This window comes from Engystomops pustulosus, chromosome 9 (genome assembly GCF_040894005.1).
Source record: "Engystomops pustulosus chromosome 9, aEngPut4.maternal, whole genome shotgun sequence".
NCBI lineage: Eukaryota > Metazoa > Chordata > Amphibia > Anura > Leptodactylidae > Engystomops > Engystomops pustulosus.
The window spans coordinates 92335724-92353792 of NC_092419.1; the positions used below are offsets into that span (position 1 = coordinate 92335724).

At 40.5% G+C, this 18069-nt stretch overlaps 1 protein-coding gene and 1 long non-coding RNA gene across 2 annotated transcripts in view; one reads left to right on the plus strand and one right to left on the minus strand.

Moving 5' to 3' along the window:
• NR5A1 (nuclear receptor subfamily 5 group A member 1) overlaps nucleotides 1–15135 on the minus strand; it is a 130854-nt gene extending 115719 nt beyond the window's left edge. Inside the window, exon 1 of the mRNA XM_072123384.1 lies at nucleotides 14919–15135. The gene's annotated coding sequence lies outside the window, so the exon portion shown is untranslated. The remainder of the gene's footprint in view (nucleotides 1–14918) is intronic.
• The window catches only part of LOC140076727 (uncharacterized), a 187559-nt gene that overhangs the window by 43199 nt on the left and 126291 nt on the right, over nucleotides 1–18069 (plus strand). The gene's annotated exons all lie outside the window — the stretch shown is intronic.

The window sequence follows — 18069 nt, forward strand, 5'->3', positions numbered from 1 at the left end:
AGTGAGAGCATATATATCCATGTCTCAGTATTACAAAAACCAGCCATGAGTAAGGACGTGTAACGCGTCCGAAACGCGTAGGCTATACTGCCTTACATTTTTTATTGGTACTAGTCTTGTGTCAACCAGGATGCAAAACTTCAGCTTCATTTGATTTGTACAATGCTACTACTGTTTTTATTGGAAGAATTGAAATTAAAGAACCACGTTTTATTTTTCATCTGGTGCGGCATGCGTTTCTTCTGCCTTCTATATAATGGGGAGGCTGTGACCAATGCATTTCCAACCCTCGGCTTATACTCGAGTCAATAGGTTTTCCAGGTTTTTGTGGTAAAATAAGGGGCCTCGGCTTATACTTGGGTTGGCTTATAATCGAGTATATATGGTGTATATATATACATATATATTTTTTATGTTCATACCACAGTACAGGCAAGGCTTCTAAAAAAGTCTAAAACTGTGTTACATATTAAAAGTATCGTGTGCTCACTGAACCAAGACCGGGCGCCTTAGGCGTCAATGGAGACTGATATTCGTCCACAAATAGTGGGGATGGCTTTTAGTCCCTATTAAGTTTGTGTGCATGAACCTGAACTGTAATTTATTAACCATAATTTATTGCAAGATCTATGTCGGCTTATACCTAGCATAGATTTTCGTTTCCAGTGCACAGATTTATCTGCCTTTCAGCTTATAAGTGTTTTTCAATAAAATGTGTGATGACTTGTTTTCTACAGGTCAAAATAAAGTTCCTAGTGACACCATATAATATTCCTTGCAATGGAAATATAGAAAAAATGTCAAATACATTGCAATTCATTAAAAAACTGCAGTTTTGCGATTTTGTTTATTTTTATGGTTTTCTCTTTTGTTCTTTGAGTTATTAAGGTTTTGTTCTTATACCTCTTAAAAAGTTATTAATGAGTTATTAAGGTTTTGTTCTTATACCTCTTAAAAACTATTAAAAACTTAGTGGAACTAATGGGTTTTACCAAATCTTCATATGAGATTCCATCTTCAAAAACAGTGAAGTGGGTGGAGACTAACCTATCTCTTTCTTTGCCCTGATGCTTAGCCAAATTCGGACTGCCCACAGATCCCATGATGTCTTGTGTTCTTTCATTAAGTAATTTAACGGTAAACGCAGTTTACTACAGTTGACCTACAAGTCAATCCAATGAATACTGCATAGTGTAAATACAGGGTGTATACACTCACCGGCCACCTTATGAGGTACACCTTGCTAGTAACGGGTTGGACCCCCTTTTGCCTTCAGAACTGCCTCAATTCTTCGTGGCATAGATTCAACAAGGTGCTGGAAGCATTCCTCAGAGATTTTGGTCCATATTGACATGATGGCATCACACAGTTGCTGCAGATTTGTCGGCTGCACATCCATGATGTGAATCTCCCGTTCAACCACATCCCAAAGATGCTCTATTGGATTGAGATCTGGTGACTGTGGAGGCCATTTGAGTACAGTGAACTCATTGTCATGTTCAAGAAACCAGTCTGAGATGATTCCAGCTTTATGACATGGCGCATTATCCTGCTGAAAGTAGCCATCAGATGTTGGGTACATTGTGGTCATAAAGGGATGGACATGGTCAGCAACAATACTCAGGTAGGCTGTGGCGTTGCAACGATGCTCAATTTGTACCAAGGGGCCCAAAGAGTGCCAAGAAAATATTCCCCACACCATGACACCACCACCAGCCTGAACCGTTGATACAAGGCAGGATGGATCCATGCTTTCATGTTGTTGACGCCAAATTCTGACCCTACCATCCGAATGTTGCAGCAGAAATCGAGACTCATCAGACCAGGCAACGTTTTTCCAATCTTCTACTGTCCAATTTCGATGAGCTTGTGCAAATTGTAGCCTCAGTTTCCTGTTCTTAGCTGAAAGAAGTGGCACCCGGTGTGGTCTTCTGCTGCTGTAGCCCATCTGCCTCAAAGTTCGACGTACTGTGCGTTCAGAGATGCTCTTCTGCCTACCTTGGTTGTAACGGGTGGCGATTTGAGTCACTGTTGCCTTTCTATCAGCTCGAACCAGTCTGCCCATTCTCCTCTGACCTCTGGTATCAACAAGGCATTTCCGCACACAGAACTGCCGCTCACTGGATGTTTTTTCTTTTTCGAACCATTCTCTGTAAACCCTAGAGATGGTTGTTCGTGAAAATCCCAGTAGATCAGCAGTTTCTGAAATACTCAGACCAGCCCTTCTGGCACCAACAACCATGCCACGTTCAAAGGCCTCAAATCACCTTTCTTCCCCATACTGATGCTCGGCTTGAGCTGCAGGAGATTGTCTTGACCATGTCTACATGCCTAAATGCACTGAGTTGCCGCCATGTGATTGGCTGATTAGAAATTAAGTGTTAACGAGCAGTTGGACAGGTGTACCTAGTAAAGTGGCCGGTGAGTGTATAGTGACAAGCCAGGCAGCTTTCATCACAAGAAGGAGCATTGAGCATCAATTAAGTAGTAGAAATCAGCAGTTAGTCTGTTAGATTTAGTGTATAATCTGTGTTGTGTGAGCACTAAAGTTTAAAAGCTTCCCTTCTGTGTACAGTGTCAGACAAAAGTAGAGGATGTAGGATGAGTGTATGAGACTTAAGGTGCAGATAGAGAGAGACAGAGAAAGGTTTTCAGAATCCCAGATTGGGATATAGGGACTGATATGGACCAATGAAGTTTTTTGTCCTTCACTATTTTTCAGCACATCCAGGGAAGACAGCTACTGCAGGGACATACTAAACTGAGGGGGATAGCAAAGATACTGGTGCACATTGGTAATAAAGATAATAGGCAAAGTTATTCTATATCCAAAGAGATGTTGATTTGTAGGTGGAAAAAAAAATATCAGAGTTGAACTTTAAAAGTTCTGAATTCTGAAACCTGAAGCTTTACTATATGTTAGTGTAGCTTTGTAAGTGCTCATTTGTTTTAGTTTTGATTGATGCAATTTTGATAACTGGTCCATAGCCACAGACGCATCTAAGTACTTAGACAGAGGAGGCGTTTACCATATTTGGTATTGCTGTTCTTCCATAACTAGTTAGTGCTATTCTGGCTCATTACTGTCTGAATGAATGGTAAGCTAGAGCACGACTAATAAGACTTTGTTCACACTTCCATTAAGTTTTGTCAAAACGCAACTTTTTTTTCATCATTTGTGTTTAGCTCCTGTTTTTTCTTTTTTACCCGCTCCCCTTATGACTGCAGGATCTACTCTTTGCATTTTCTCATACCTCATTTAATGCCCCCAATGCTCCTGATCCCACTCCAATTTTTCCTTTGGAGCCTGTTTTTTTTTTTTTTTTTTAAATTCTGAGAGAGACATCATTTGAATGGAATTGTGCGCCAAAGTGTCTTGAATCTTCTGGACGTCACATTTATTGTCTTGGATCACAACTACATCATTGTTCTGCTGCCACGCGACTCCCCAGCTCTGGACCTGCACTCGCCTCTTCCCGCTCCTGGTCTAGCTCTGGTCCCGGTCTTCCTTGTCCTGGTTCCTGCACCCGTACAGGACTAGGCCCGCGTGTGTCCCCGCTCTCAAGGGCGCGCACGCGGTGATACTGTGTGATTTAAAGGGCCAGCACCCCTTTAATTGGCGCTGGCTAATCCGACGCCAATTATAATCCGGCACCTCCTTTCACTTTCTGCCCGATCTTCTAGTCCTTCTACTGAAGTGAAAGCCCTTCTGTGTTTCCTAGTGTTCCAGTGTTCCCAGGTTTCCTCCATGTGTCTATTCTCCTGTGTTCCTCCGAGTTCCTGTGGCATTCCCGTGTTCCTGTGGTGTTCCTGTGGCGGTCCTGTGTTCCTGTGGCAGTCCTGCCATCCCGAGGTCCTGCCTATCCGAGGTGCAGTTTCCTGCTTCCCTACCATGGCTTCTTCCCCCGCGGGCCTAGTCGCACCCATGCTATCATCCCCCGTGGTGGTCCATGGAGTCCACAGACTCTCCCACTCCCCCTTGTGTGACTGGCAGTTTGATAAATAATTAGACCAATATGCCATATAGTGCCGGGCAGGTAGACAACCAGAAAAGTTTCTGTACACAAATTGGCACTAAACGTATAACATCATTTATTGTAATGACTGAAAAATAAAGTGAGACTCCATGATAAAAAATTGCATAAACCTGCCCTGAGTGTGGATCACTGAAGCTAAGTGATATAAGTACCAGGCCACCTGAAGGCGCGATAGTACAAGACTAAATACCATGCTGCCAACCACAAACCTGTGCAGATTACTATATTAAAGGGAACCTGTCATCAGCAATTGGCCTAATATAGCACTACAACTATATCGTCAAACATTGTAACACCTTCAAGTTTTTCTTTCTCTTATGGTCCAGTGTGGTGCCCTCATCCAGAAAATCAACTTTGAAGTGAGATGTATCTTGAGTGTATTAAGTCAGGGAGGCGGAGAGTTTAAACACTGAAGTAAAGGTGGGGAGCTCTGAACGCCTCCTCCTCTGTAATTGACATCATGCTCAGACCTCAGGAGATCTGGTTAGTGATGTCTCTGGATGCTGGATCATCATTTATAGTGACGGGGACTTTGTGAGAAAGAGAGAGCTTGACTTCAGTGTTAAAATCTCTGCCTCCTTGACTTTATACAACTAGTTTACATCCTGTTTCAGAGTTGTTTTTCTCAATTGTGTCGATTTCAAGACACTAGAGCATGAAATTAACAAAATCTGGAAGGTGTTCAGCTGCTTGGCAACATACTGATAGTGTTTTTTTTGGGCAATTTCTACCGACATGTTCCCTTTTTAAGTTTGATATGTTTTTTTCTTTGTATCTTATTGAGATACATAGGGGCAGATTTATCAAGCTGTCTGAAAGTCAGAATATTTCTAGTTGCCCATGGCAACCAATCACAGCTCCCCTTTGAAATATTCATGAGCACTGGTAAAATGAAAGCTGAGCTGCAATTGGTTGCCATGGGCGACTAGAAATATTCTGATTTTCAGACACTTGATAAATCTGCCCCATAGTGTTCGTTTTAACTCACTCTAATTTCTTCCGGGCCTCCTGTGCTGTTCTGGGCCGGTCCGGTTTACCTACAGGCCCTTTCTGTTGGTTATGAACTCCACTTTCAAGGCAGGACTCTCCCCCCATGGTATGTAATCTTTTCATATACACAGCAGAGCATCTCCTGTGCAGCAAGACAATGGTACACAGTTCCATTACATATACACCGTACAGTAGACTACAATTATAATTATGTTTTTTTGCGCCTAAAATGTGTCTATTTTTCACCATACTTGTCAAATTTCAAAATTTAGATAGATGTGTTCTCGCAGTTTGTTTTTGAGACTTTTTCACATTTTCGCAACCTTTTTGTCAAAATTCTCTGTGAGAAAAATTCTATAAATCGTCTTCAGCTGACAACATTCTGCTGGCAACATACTAATCATTTAACATTTAGGAACATTCTTCAGACTAATAGTAATTTTTATGGGGTGGATTTATTTTTTTAAATATAAAAATAAAAAATGCAATATAATTTTATGTTTACATTGTAATATTACCATTTCTTACCTCTTTATAGATCAACTTTGGATATAGAAATGCCCTATCACTGTGCCTCCTGTACATTGTGCGGCTACAGTCCCCTCTCCTTTTTCACATACATTATAAGAAAAACTTGTGTGACTTAACAACATGTCCTTACGATATATGTCACTGACGCATGATTGTTTACTTATAGAGATCTATACGATAGCTGCTGCTAGATCCTCCCCCTGAATGCAGTGGGAGGAGTTAAACACAGTAGAGGATAGTGATTGGTTGTTGGCAATGTATTTGGTGGTTTCCTAGTGAGGTCACTGCCCATATATGGAGACTAAAATCACTGGGGACCTCCCTCCTGCTCAGTGACATATTTCTTCAGGCGTGGGGGAGGGGTTTATGACTCCATGTTATGATAGTTAGTTTGTATTGATAAGCTATCATCATTTTTTTCTTTTTAAAAGCATCAACTAAAAAAAAAATATATTAAAAACATAAAGAGCACCTCTATGCTGTTGACAAAATGTTTATATGAAAAATAAACATAAAGTTACAAAATAAAACATTTTTTAAAAAATTCTGAACAAAGGCTTTTTAGAATTTTTGACAATTCATCAGAATTGCACACCTTGACAATTCATCTGCACACCTTGGGGGCTTCCATGTGGATTTTAAGTGCAGGTTTTGGTGCAGAAAATCTACCGCATAATACAGTAGAATTAAAGTGAATGTGATTTGGAAAAAGTCATCTAGAAGATGTTTTTTCTTTAGAGAAACGGTTGTTCAATGCGAAAAATAAAAAAATTATTGTCTTATTTTCTTGTGCTTTCTCGCAGATTTTTGCATGAATTTTTTTACATTGAAGTCCATGGGAGAGTGAAAATCTGCATCAAATCTGCATCAATGTAAAAAACGCAAGCAGGAAATCTGCATAAAAACCGCGTGTATTGGATGCAGATTTTGCGTATGACAATCCAAAACATGTGTAGATAGCCTAACACACAGGGAGGTTTTTTTAACCTATATTTTAAAACCAAAGAAAGAAGAAAGTTGATTTATCACGTGTTTCCTCTGTGAAGGAGCAATTTGGAGACTTTTTTTTGAGACAGTTTAAAAAATAAGGCGTACTTGGCTGAAATTCATACATTTAAAAAGTCTCTAATATGTCTCACAAAAGTCGCAAATAAGGCACGAGCAGAATGGAATTGTGCGCCAAAGTGTCTTGAATCTTCTGGACATCACATTTATTGTCTTGGATCACAACTACATCATTGTTCTGCTGCTACGTGACAGAAAAGTCGTAAAAACACACACACACAAAAAAAGATAAATCTTCCCCTATGTCTGTACCTCTTTTGTTGATCTATCTTACTGTTTGTTTTATAAACTCCAATAAAAACTTATGAAACAATAAAAGCAACTGCCCAACAATTCAGGGCAGGTCTGCAGCACCATATTAGCCCCATATTCCCTGATGACAGGTGCCAAGGGGCTTGTGTGTTACAGTGAACCACTCTCGGAGCAGGAACATGGGCCAAGATAAGCCAATTGCAAAAAATTTTTTTCCGATCTAAATGAGCTTAGATTTGGTCCAATTAAAAGATGTTAAAAAAAAAAGAAAAAAGTATCCAAATTAAGACTGTGTGTGCCAGAAACTATGGAGGGAGCTAGCGCTCATGTAGACCTCTTGATATATCTGTCGGAGGGCTGCACGGCCCGATTGTTTGCAGGGCTTAAGAATGTGCCATGTGCCTTCATGCCCCCTCCATGCCCACATAGCGCAGAGTTGGCTTAATTGTTAAATTGAAGCAATGATAAAAGCCCCCTATGTGCTTATGATCCTTTGTTTCTGATCTTTTCATGAGGGGATTATTCTTTTACAATAAACATGTAATTGCTATAGAAATATATATTATATATGTATGTATATAAGAAATCAAAGAAACCAGCATGTCTTACTACCAGGTGCATAACTTTGGTGTAAAGAGTAGATAATAACATATGCAAAAGCTCCAGCCAACATTATTGCATCTGTTTTTTAAGTACAGGCGGTCCCCTACTTAAGAACACCGATTTACAGGCGACCCCTACTTACAAACGGACCTCTGGATTTTGGTAATTTACTGTACTTTAGCCCTAGGCTACAGCTGTAACAGTTACCAAATGGGTCTGACAATCCAACATTTTTAAAATACAATTGTCACAGAGACCAAAAATTTTTTGACTGGGGGTTACCATAATAAAGAATACAGTTCTGACTTACATCCAAATTCAACTTAAGAACAAACTTACATCTTGTATGTAACCCCGGGGACTGCCTGTACCATGATAATGCAGCATTATGTACATTGAGCATTTCACTGGAGAATTTAAAAGGACTGCAGCTTTAAGGAGTTAAAAAAAACAAAACAAAAGAAAAGAATAAGAAAAAAAAATCTATTCAGTCTCTCAACAAGAACATTTCATTTAGCAGCAGAAACATCCTCCAAGGCTGTATTGTTTATCAACCTTGAGGTACCCTTAAAGATCCCCAAGAAGATAGTAACAAGAAGACCTGTCAAAGACATAACTTGGCCTGAATACAGAGCTGTGAAATAATTACTTTAAAAAACTTTAAATCACATAACACCTCGTTTTGTCTGTCAATGCTTCATGTACGCCACTGTATTTCCATGTCTGGTAGGTACAACCGCAGGGGCACTGCTGGGTCCTCAGGGTCACATGTCCCCTCCTGCTCCTCTGGTCTTCGCTTACTTTAGATCCTAAATACTTAGGTGGGCTTGGGCCATGTTGAATTAATAAGCCAGTGCCCCCATGCCAAATGTGCTTTGACTTATTCACTCCTGGCTATAAGACTTGTCCCACTATGAGTTGCCGGTTTCATACAAAGTGGGGGCCTGGACAAAACTCAAAGTGAGGCCCCAAATTAAAACTATTTTATGACCAGTCACAGTCAGTAAGAGGCTCCTTTACCCTGCACAATAATAACACTTTGTAGTTACACACAGTAGTATGGGAAGACAATATGTAATATGGGATTGTAGAAGTATTTTATAGTAGATAGACAGATGATAGGGAAATTGATGATAGAAGAGGGTGAGTAAGGGGCAAGGTCCCTAATTTGCTAGATCCTTAAAAATGTGTATGTTCAGCTGTGGTCTGATACATTAGTTATGTTGTTCAACTCTGATTCTGTGCTACAATTCTCATTCTGTTTCATGTGACTACTTCAACTTTAATGGGCCGTAACTGGCCCCCTAAACCTTCAGCCTCTGCCTTGTATTCTGTATTCTAGGGGGGCCCCTACTCCCTCACAAAATATTCAGATCTGTATTCTTACATATTTATACACTTTTACACACATTTATAAACGTATGTGCCTCTCCTACTTGCACCCCTTGGCTAAACATATGGCAAAGATAAGACTGCATCTCTGGATGTGACTGGAGTATCAGAGATGATCTAATGCTTCTACACTATGTTGGATAAGCATCAAAATCATCAATTTATTTGCAAATAAATTGCATTCTTATATTATGAATGAGCTCAAGGCTCGTATTTATGACCTGCAGCTAAATAAAAGCTTCAGCTGTGATTGGTTGCTATCCGGCCTAACTGCCACAACAGCCAACAGGCGATAGCTCCTGAAGTTTATCATTAGGTTACTAAGTGTATTTTGGAAAGTGTGGGGATGAAAATTCAAAACATAGTCTAAGACAGTCTCTCCGAGTTGCGGGTGGTGCCTGTGCAAAATTTCGTGATTGTGAATGCATCGGTGCAGATTCCTTTATCGGACATACACACATACACACATACATATACTCATTTTTATACATTAGATATTGTTTTGAATATTATACAGGATTAGGGCGCTCATGGTAAGTTTTCTGCACATTAGAAAAGTCTCTTAAAAATAAAGCCCTCTTTTTTTTTCTACAAAATTGGTTGACAGTGTTCATAATCCATCCATAATCCCCCCCGCCCCTGTAGATGTTCAGCATTACATAGTGTTCATCTATATCAGTGGCTAGTCTGTAGTGCAGGGCAGGACATGTCCTTCAGAGACAGAAGATGCACTCGGTCAATGGGAGATGAACCAGCACAGGGGACCCCTCCTGTATGTGTTTCTATGAGTACATGGATTTCTATTTTGTCCGCTAGATAACTGGTTATAAATTGGTAGAGTAATTCATCACTGTCGCCTGCGATATATGTGCAATTCTATGAGCAGAGTAGCAAAGTCAATGGGTCATACAATACGAGCCTACATTCCTCCATCTTTTATTGTCCTTCTTCTGTAATGGAGTAATGTATTTTCTCTTGTAGCTTTGGTACTCACTAACCCTCAGCAATTAGCAGAATTTCGTTCTTTTCATACTGGTACATCACTGGTTATTGGCACATTCTCTGTGCATTCCTATATTTCAACAGATTTATAGTCTGCTACATCAGTATAGAAACACAGATTACGTACTTCTTTTATATCTTAAAGGGGCTTTCTGGAATTTATTTTTAGTAAACCACCAGATAAGTTATGCTGACTAAATAGCCATTTCCTGAATTTTTTGCTGGTCCTTTTATAGGGAACCTGTCAATAAGGTCATTTTTATGTGGTAATAGGTTCCAATAGCCTCTGGTCTGTTGATTTAAAAAATGCTGCATCTGAATAATTTCACATCTTTTAAATAATTTCTTTAAGATTACCTGGCTCCCTGCCAGGAGTGTGTAGTGAGTCCCGGGGAAGGGTGTTTGAGTAATCTTCTCCGCAATTGTTCATTTTTTAAATCAACATGCCAGAGGCAATTAGAATCTGTCATCATGTAGGAATTACCTTCCTGATGACAGGTTCCCCTTAAGCCAGGGACAGACAGCAGCGACCCATAGCTAATTGCATTAGCAGCATAGTGGATGGGAAATATACAGATCTTATTCACTGTTCATAATTTGATAAAAACACACATGGGCAAGTGAGTTCCACTGTGTGATTTCAATTCCGAACCTTTGCAAGGAAATGGTTATACTCTGTCCTACTTCTTGAAGTGTGGCTGAGCTAGAAAAATATGAACATACATAGATGGCGTCTAGTTTACAAATGGACTGTGGAACTTTACAGTTATGGAAAGGAACAATATAGGGATAGTTGTACCACTGCATAATAGCAGTTTTCAAAGATATGTTTAGTTAGTGTGTTTTGGTTTATCTGATAGATTCGGCGGCTTCATATATGTGTCTCGGGAGGGGATGGGAACAGAAAACCTAATAAATCGGCAGCAAAACTGAGTGGGCCATATCCAGACTTCCCCGCTCTGCTGTCTATTTGTTACATATTTTAGGGTACATTTTTAAAAAAAAAAATTCTGATGCATTTTTAAATGTTGAAATTAGTGTAAAATAAGAAAACATAGTTTAAGTAATATATTACAGTAGGGTCATGGCTTAACCTGAAATTAGTTTAAAACCAGAGGGCTGCTTTTGCAATGATCCTGATGTCTGACTACAAAAATTCTCACTCCCTCTTGGCCCAAACTACAAAACTACAGACAGGAGGTTTATGCTGTTATCTTTGCTATACTTATGTTAATTTATTGTGTGCAACATATTTACAGGGCTGTATATACAGATCCTTCTGCCCTAAGCTTGAACATGGCCACATTAAAGGCACATTTAACCTTAACTAACCTTTTTTCCGGTTTGAGTGTCTATCCCCCCCAAAAACACTTTTTTAAAAATTTTTTCCAAAAAACAAGACATATAAGGACTTACAATTTCTTATATTTTGTGTATTTTGTGTATTTCCTAGCAAAAGTATTTAATATTCCATGCAATATACTGAAGCTGGCGAAAAATTCCAAAAATACATTTCCGCTCCTGAGGACACCCTCTGGGCCTTCTTCTTCCTGCCTCACATGTGGTGAGGCAATATACCTACTTCTATGACATACAGAATAAAATAATTATCCAGAAATATCAGGGTTTATTATATATGGCGAACCACTAACAAGAAAATAAGTTTATACAATCAAGCTGTGTAGGAGTATGTACAGAAGGGGAAGGGCTGACGACCTAATGCGACGATCGTAAAAATTACATTTGTTGATATCACCTTGAAAGTTGGACGCCTTGACATATCTTTCTGCTAATAACTTATGATTTCTATAATAACTTATTGTAGAAAAACCAAGGAAATGCCACACTTCATATCTGGATTATAGGATTGAAAGGAATCGCAGCTGTTAGACAATTCCCACTTGCGGAGAAGTAGTAATTGTTAAATTGTTCAGATACATTGGTTTGTATGAACCCAAAATAAGATGAAATGGTGGAATTTCTTGAGTTGGCATCCGCTCACTGCCTTACAGCGCGTACAATAGATGTATGTATGAGAAGATCCGTCCTCCATCCACCACTACATTCTTAGCTTCATCTGTACATACTATAGGGCACATTCATAAAAGGCTTTTGAAGGACAGTTGATGTGGTACAAAAAAGAAATTAACTGGAAAAAAAAATTCGATTTTCTTTTTTTTTTTACAATATCTCATCCTCTCATCTTTTTCTTTTTTTTTGTTTGAAATTTATTCTGATGTAATATTTAGAATTGATAGGAACCTGTCATGTTATTAAATTCACTAAACCACCTTCAGGTCTTAATGGACCAGGAACTCAAATAACCTTATATGAATGCATTAAAGAAAACCTCCCAGCACCTTATGATCTGCACAGTGATGCCATGGTGTACTTACCTGGTGATCTGTTAAGTTCAGGGTGGACCAGAGATAAGACTGGTTACTATAAAATTTAGCAAGGGGTATTTTGAGCAGTAAGCCAACGGTCCCAAATAGTCCTGGGACTTTTACTGAAAAGGTAATATATCCACCGTTTTTACCAGTGGCGTAATTAGAAGCTGATGGGCCCCAGTGCTAAGGGCCCCCTAAACCTCTTGAGCCCGGTTGCGATTGCAACTTCTGCACCCCCTCAAATTACGCCCCTGATTTTTACCATACAAAGCTCCAAAAAGTGTGATGTATTTGCCTTGGAGAACAGTGTAATCATATCTTTATATTTGTTGTTAGTATCATCAGACTGTAAAAAACAGGTTTCTATTTAATGATTGTAGCTTGAGTTCTCCTGTGCCCCTCCCCCTCTCTGCTCTGACTGATTGCTGTAGTATTCAACTAGAAGCCTACTACAGAACAAAGTGGGCAGGGTTAACATCAAGCGCTGGCACATGTTTGACAAATCCTCCACACTGTCTGCCGCTTTGTATTTCAGAACTGAAAGTCAAGCTATAATCCTGAAATATAAATGCATATTTAACAGTCCTGCTGTTACCAACAACACAAACAAATGGAGGATGACACAGATCTCCAGAGCCCTTCCTTACACTGTCTGCAGCTCTGTATGGCCAAAATTAATGGTCATATTTTTCTTGAATAGAGATGAGCGAAACATCCAGGATTTGATCCGTGGAAGTGTCAATTTTTCGAAAGATTTGGTCAGGAATCGAACCGGACAGAACGAATATTGCTCAAATTGGGTGTTTTGCAAGCACCGACTGAGCCCGTGAGCCCTCTTCATACACCCTTCATAGCTCTCCGGCGGATATATCTGTCGCAGTGCATGCAGGGGTTAATTGACAGTACATGCTAGCTACCAGTTTGAAAGATTTGTCCAAAGCAAATCAGAAAATATTGAAATTTGATTCATGGCCCGAAAAAGTTCCAAACCAATGAACCAATGAATAGACTTGCATGTTTCTATCCTTGAATCAAGCAAATTACATCATGCATGGAATACACTGGGGCACATTTACTTACCTGGTCCTTGTGCAATCCCTGAGGTGAGTTGTCCGACGAGGAGGAAGTCTTCTGCAATTCAACAAGATCATGCGCACGAGATCCTGCATGTGTCACTTCCCTGCGGAGTTCACCTTCTTCTTCCCGGTGTATGTGAGTGCATGTCTTGCGACACAATTTGACTTGTTAGATCCTGCCCGTAGTCCGAATCCATCAGATCGTCCGTCGGCCCGCCCCCCCCGATTTGTGTTGCATGAAAGCTGGCGCCGCAATCTGATCGTGTGCGACGCGATCGCCAAAAACGTCGGAAATGCGGCCGCGGTACCTTAGTAAAATAAGCCCCAATATGTACCCACATGAGTTTAAATCCATAGATTTCAGAAGTTACTTACATTACTTATACGTACTTATAAGTATAGGCACTTTTTTATTAGTCATTTTTGTTGTAGAAGTATGAAGGGTTAATCACCTAGTTTTCTGTCCTGGAAATTTTGAGTGGTACAAGCCAACACTCAGAGACCATGGGGGAGATTCATGAGAAGTTAATTGCCCATGACAACCAATCAGAGCTCAGCTTTAGTTTTTCCACAGCAGTTTATAAAATGAAAGCTGATCTCTGATTGGTTTTCCCCCAGACACTTCCCCATGGAGTTCAAATCATAGCTGAAAATTCATGAGGACGACGCTGCACGTCAGCAAAATTTCAATAACTGTGAATTCCAGTTATGCTTATGAGAAGTCACGTCCCCCTTGTCACTTCCTGCCATTAACTAACTAAAGCAAGGAACATCTTTCCATGTTTTTACCTTTTATTCATTACTAGATCATACAATGAACTCATCGATGTCTATGAGTCTACAGTACTAGGAGAGATGTGCCCAGACACTAAACTAAACTTTTAGCATTAGTGAGTTTGTGATCTTTGATATTTAATGAAACTCAAACTCACATTTTTTGGATATTTTTTTTATATAGTATCCAGCAATTTTTTGTAAACTGTTCCATATTTTGTGAATCTGTAGGTGATTGATTATGTTATTACGTATGGTATTTTGCTTTTAATGCTGTTTATGAAAAAAAAGCTCAATGATAACATTTGTTATGTTTGTTTTGCCCTTATACGGCAGAAATCTCTATGTTCTTATCCTGGTCAACAAATTTTTTAAAAAATACATGGAAGCATTTTAACATCTTGTTCGCATTTTAAAAAAATAGAAATTAATGGTTCTGGAAGCACTTTAAAAAATATATTTATATATAATTTTTTTTACATATTATGTAGCGGAAATTGGAGTCTGTAAACATTTGCAATAGTTTCCCTTCACAACCCAGTAAAGTTATTCCTCTCCTTGTGCCTCTCCCCAACCAATGTGGAGGATGTGGAGAGTTTTCATTAGTATCCTGAATGTAAAAACAAAGAACCAGGGCTGATCCTAACACTTTCTAGAATTGACCGTTCACCTGATTCGTCTTTGTTTGCAAGAAATCTAAATTTCGAAATGCCACAAATGTCTTAGTTCTAGGTTGAAAGTTTTAAAATTTTTTTTACATAAATGACAGAAAACAATAAAAAAAATATAAAACAAAATAATCTTACTTTTATGAGGTTCTTCGGTGTTGGACGGAAAGAGGATTTTAGTATGTCCAGATCTTAAGGCGTTCGTTATCGCTTAGAAAGTGAAAGCTGGAGCTTGAATACAATATTTTACTCTAATTGTTCCATCCCATCAAAGGAAAAGAAAAGATAGCCTTGATTTATGTAATGGAGGGCAGACAAGCCCAGTTTTGCAGTTTGCGCTTAGTTGTGATGTGTGAATGTATAAAAGCTTACAATCCTTATTAGTAACTCGGTTTTATATTTTTTTTTCGCTCATTGGTCCCGACAAACACGTGATCATGTGAAAAAAAATGTATTGCCTGCAGACGAATAAAGACAGTAGAAAGTAGTTCAAAGACAATGCCACAGTAGTCATGTCTGCGTTATCTCTCATTCCCTAATTTCTGAGTTTAAAAAAATCATAAAATATGGATAGGAATACACTAATAATCTAAAACCATTTTATTTTTTATTTTGAACATGGGTTGTTAAGAAATTACCAACAATAAAATGATCACAGGCGATGCAACTTCTGAGATCTGATATAACTTGTGAGTAAAGTTGGCAGAACGTAGAATTTACCAGCAGTGCCCCCAAAGGAAAAATGGTGCATTACACAGTTCTCTTTAAAATCAATTATGGTTGATATTCATTGGGAATAAATAAATAAAAAAACATTTTTTTTTACAAGAGGTTTTAATGTTTGTAAATGTATGAAAACATTATAAAACCTATACAAATTTGGTATCCCTACCGCCATACAGTGAGGAATACTACTGCCATACAGTGAGGAACACTACCGCCTCACAGTGAGGAACACTACCGCCTCACAGTGAGGAATACTACTGCCATACAGTGAGGAACACTACCTCCATACAGTGAGGAACACTACCACCATACAGTGAGGAACACTACCACCATACAGTGAGGAACACTACCCCCATATAGTGAGGAACACTACCGCCATACAGTGAGGAACACTACCCCCATACAGTGAGGAACACTACCCCCATACAGTGAGGAATACTACCGCCATACAGTGAGGTAAACTACCCCCATACAGTGAGGAATACTACCGCCATACAGTGAGGAACACTACCCTCATACAGTGAGGAACACTACCCCCATACAGTGAGGGACAATACCCCCATACAGTGAGGAACACTACCGCCACACAGTGAGGAATACTACTGCCATACAGTGAGGAACACTACCTCCATACAGTGAGGAACACTACCTCCATACAGTGAGGAACACTACCACCATACAGTGAGGAACACTACCACCATACAGTGAGGAACACTACCCCCATACAGTGAGGAACGCTACCCCCATACAGTGAGGAATACTACCGCCATACAGTGAGGAACACTACCTCCATACAGTGAGGAACACTACCCCCATACAGTGAGGAATACTACCCCCATACAGTGAGGAACACTACCTCCATACAGTGAGGAACACTACCCCCATACAGTGAGGTACACTACCCCCATACCGTGAGGTACACTACCCCCATACAGTGAGGAACACTACCGCCACACAGTGAGGAATACTACCGTCATACAGTGAGGAACACTACCGCCATACAGTGAGGAACACTACCGCCACACAGTGAGGTACACTACCCCCATACAGTGAGGAACACTACCGCCACACAGTGAGGAACACTACCGTCATACAGTGAGGAACACTACCGCCATACAGTGAGGAACACTACCTCCATACAGTGAGAAACACTACCTCCCTACAGTGAGGAACACTACCCCCATACAGTGAGGTACACTACCCCTATACAGTGAGGAACACTACCCTCATACAGTGAGGAACACTACCCCATACAGTGAGGAACACTACCCCCATACAGTGAGGAACACTAGCCCCATACAGTGAGGTACACTACCCCCATACAGTGAGGAACACTACCGCCACACAGTGAGGAATACTACCGCCACACACTGAGGAACACTACTGCCATACAGTGAGGAACACTACCTCCATACAGTAAGGAACAGTACCCCATACAGTGAGGAACACTACCCCCATACAGTGAGGAACACTTCCCCCATACAGTGAGGAACACTACCGCCACACAGTGAGGAATACTACCGCCATACAGTGAGGAACACTACTGCCATACAGTGAGGAACACTACCCCCATACAGTGAGGAACACTACCTCCATACAGTGAGGAACACTACCTGCATACAGTGAGGAACACTACCCCCATACAGTGAGGAACACTACCCCCATACAGTGAGGAACACTACCCCCATACAGTGAGGAACACTACCGCCATACAGTGAGGAACATTACCGTCATACAGTGAGGAACACTACCCACATACAGTGAGGAACACTACCAACATACAGTGAGGAACACTACCCCCATACAGTGAGGAACACTACCTCCATACAGTGAGGAACACTACCCCCATACAGTGAGGAACACTACCGCCATACAGTGAGGAACACTACCGCCATACAGTGAGGAACACTACCCCCATACAGTGAGGAACACTACCCCCATACAGTGAGGAACACTACCTCCATACAGTGAGGAACACTACCCCCATACAATGAGGAACACTACCCCCATACAGTGAGGAACACTACCGCCATACAGTGAGGAACACTACCGCCATACAGTGAGGAACACTACCCCCATACAGTGAGGAACACTACCCCCATACAGTGAGGAACACTACCTCCATACAGTGAGGAACACTACCCCCATACAATGAGGAACACTACCAACATACAGTGAGGAACACTACCCCCATACAGTGAGGAACACTACCTCCATACAGTGAGGAACACTACCCCCATACAGTGAGGAACACTACCGCCATACAGTGAGGAACACTACCGCCATACAGTGAGGAACACTACCCCCATACAATGAGGAACACTACCCCCATACAGTGAGGAACACTACCGCCATACAGTGAGGAACACTACCCCCATACAGTGAGGAACACTACCGCCATACAATGAGGAACACTACCCCCATACAGTGAGGAACACTACCGCCATACAGTGAGGAACACTACCCCCATACAGTGAGGAACACTACCCCCATACAATGAGGAACACTACCCCCATACAGTGAGGAACACTACCGCCATACAGTGAGGAACACTACCCCCATA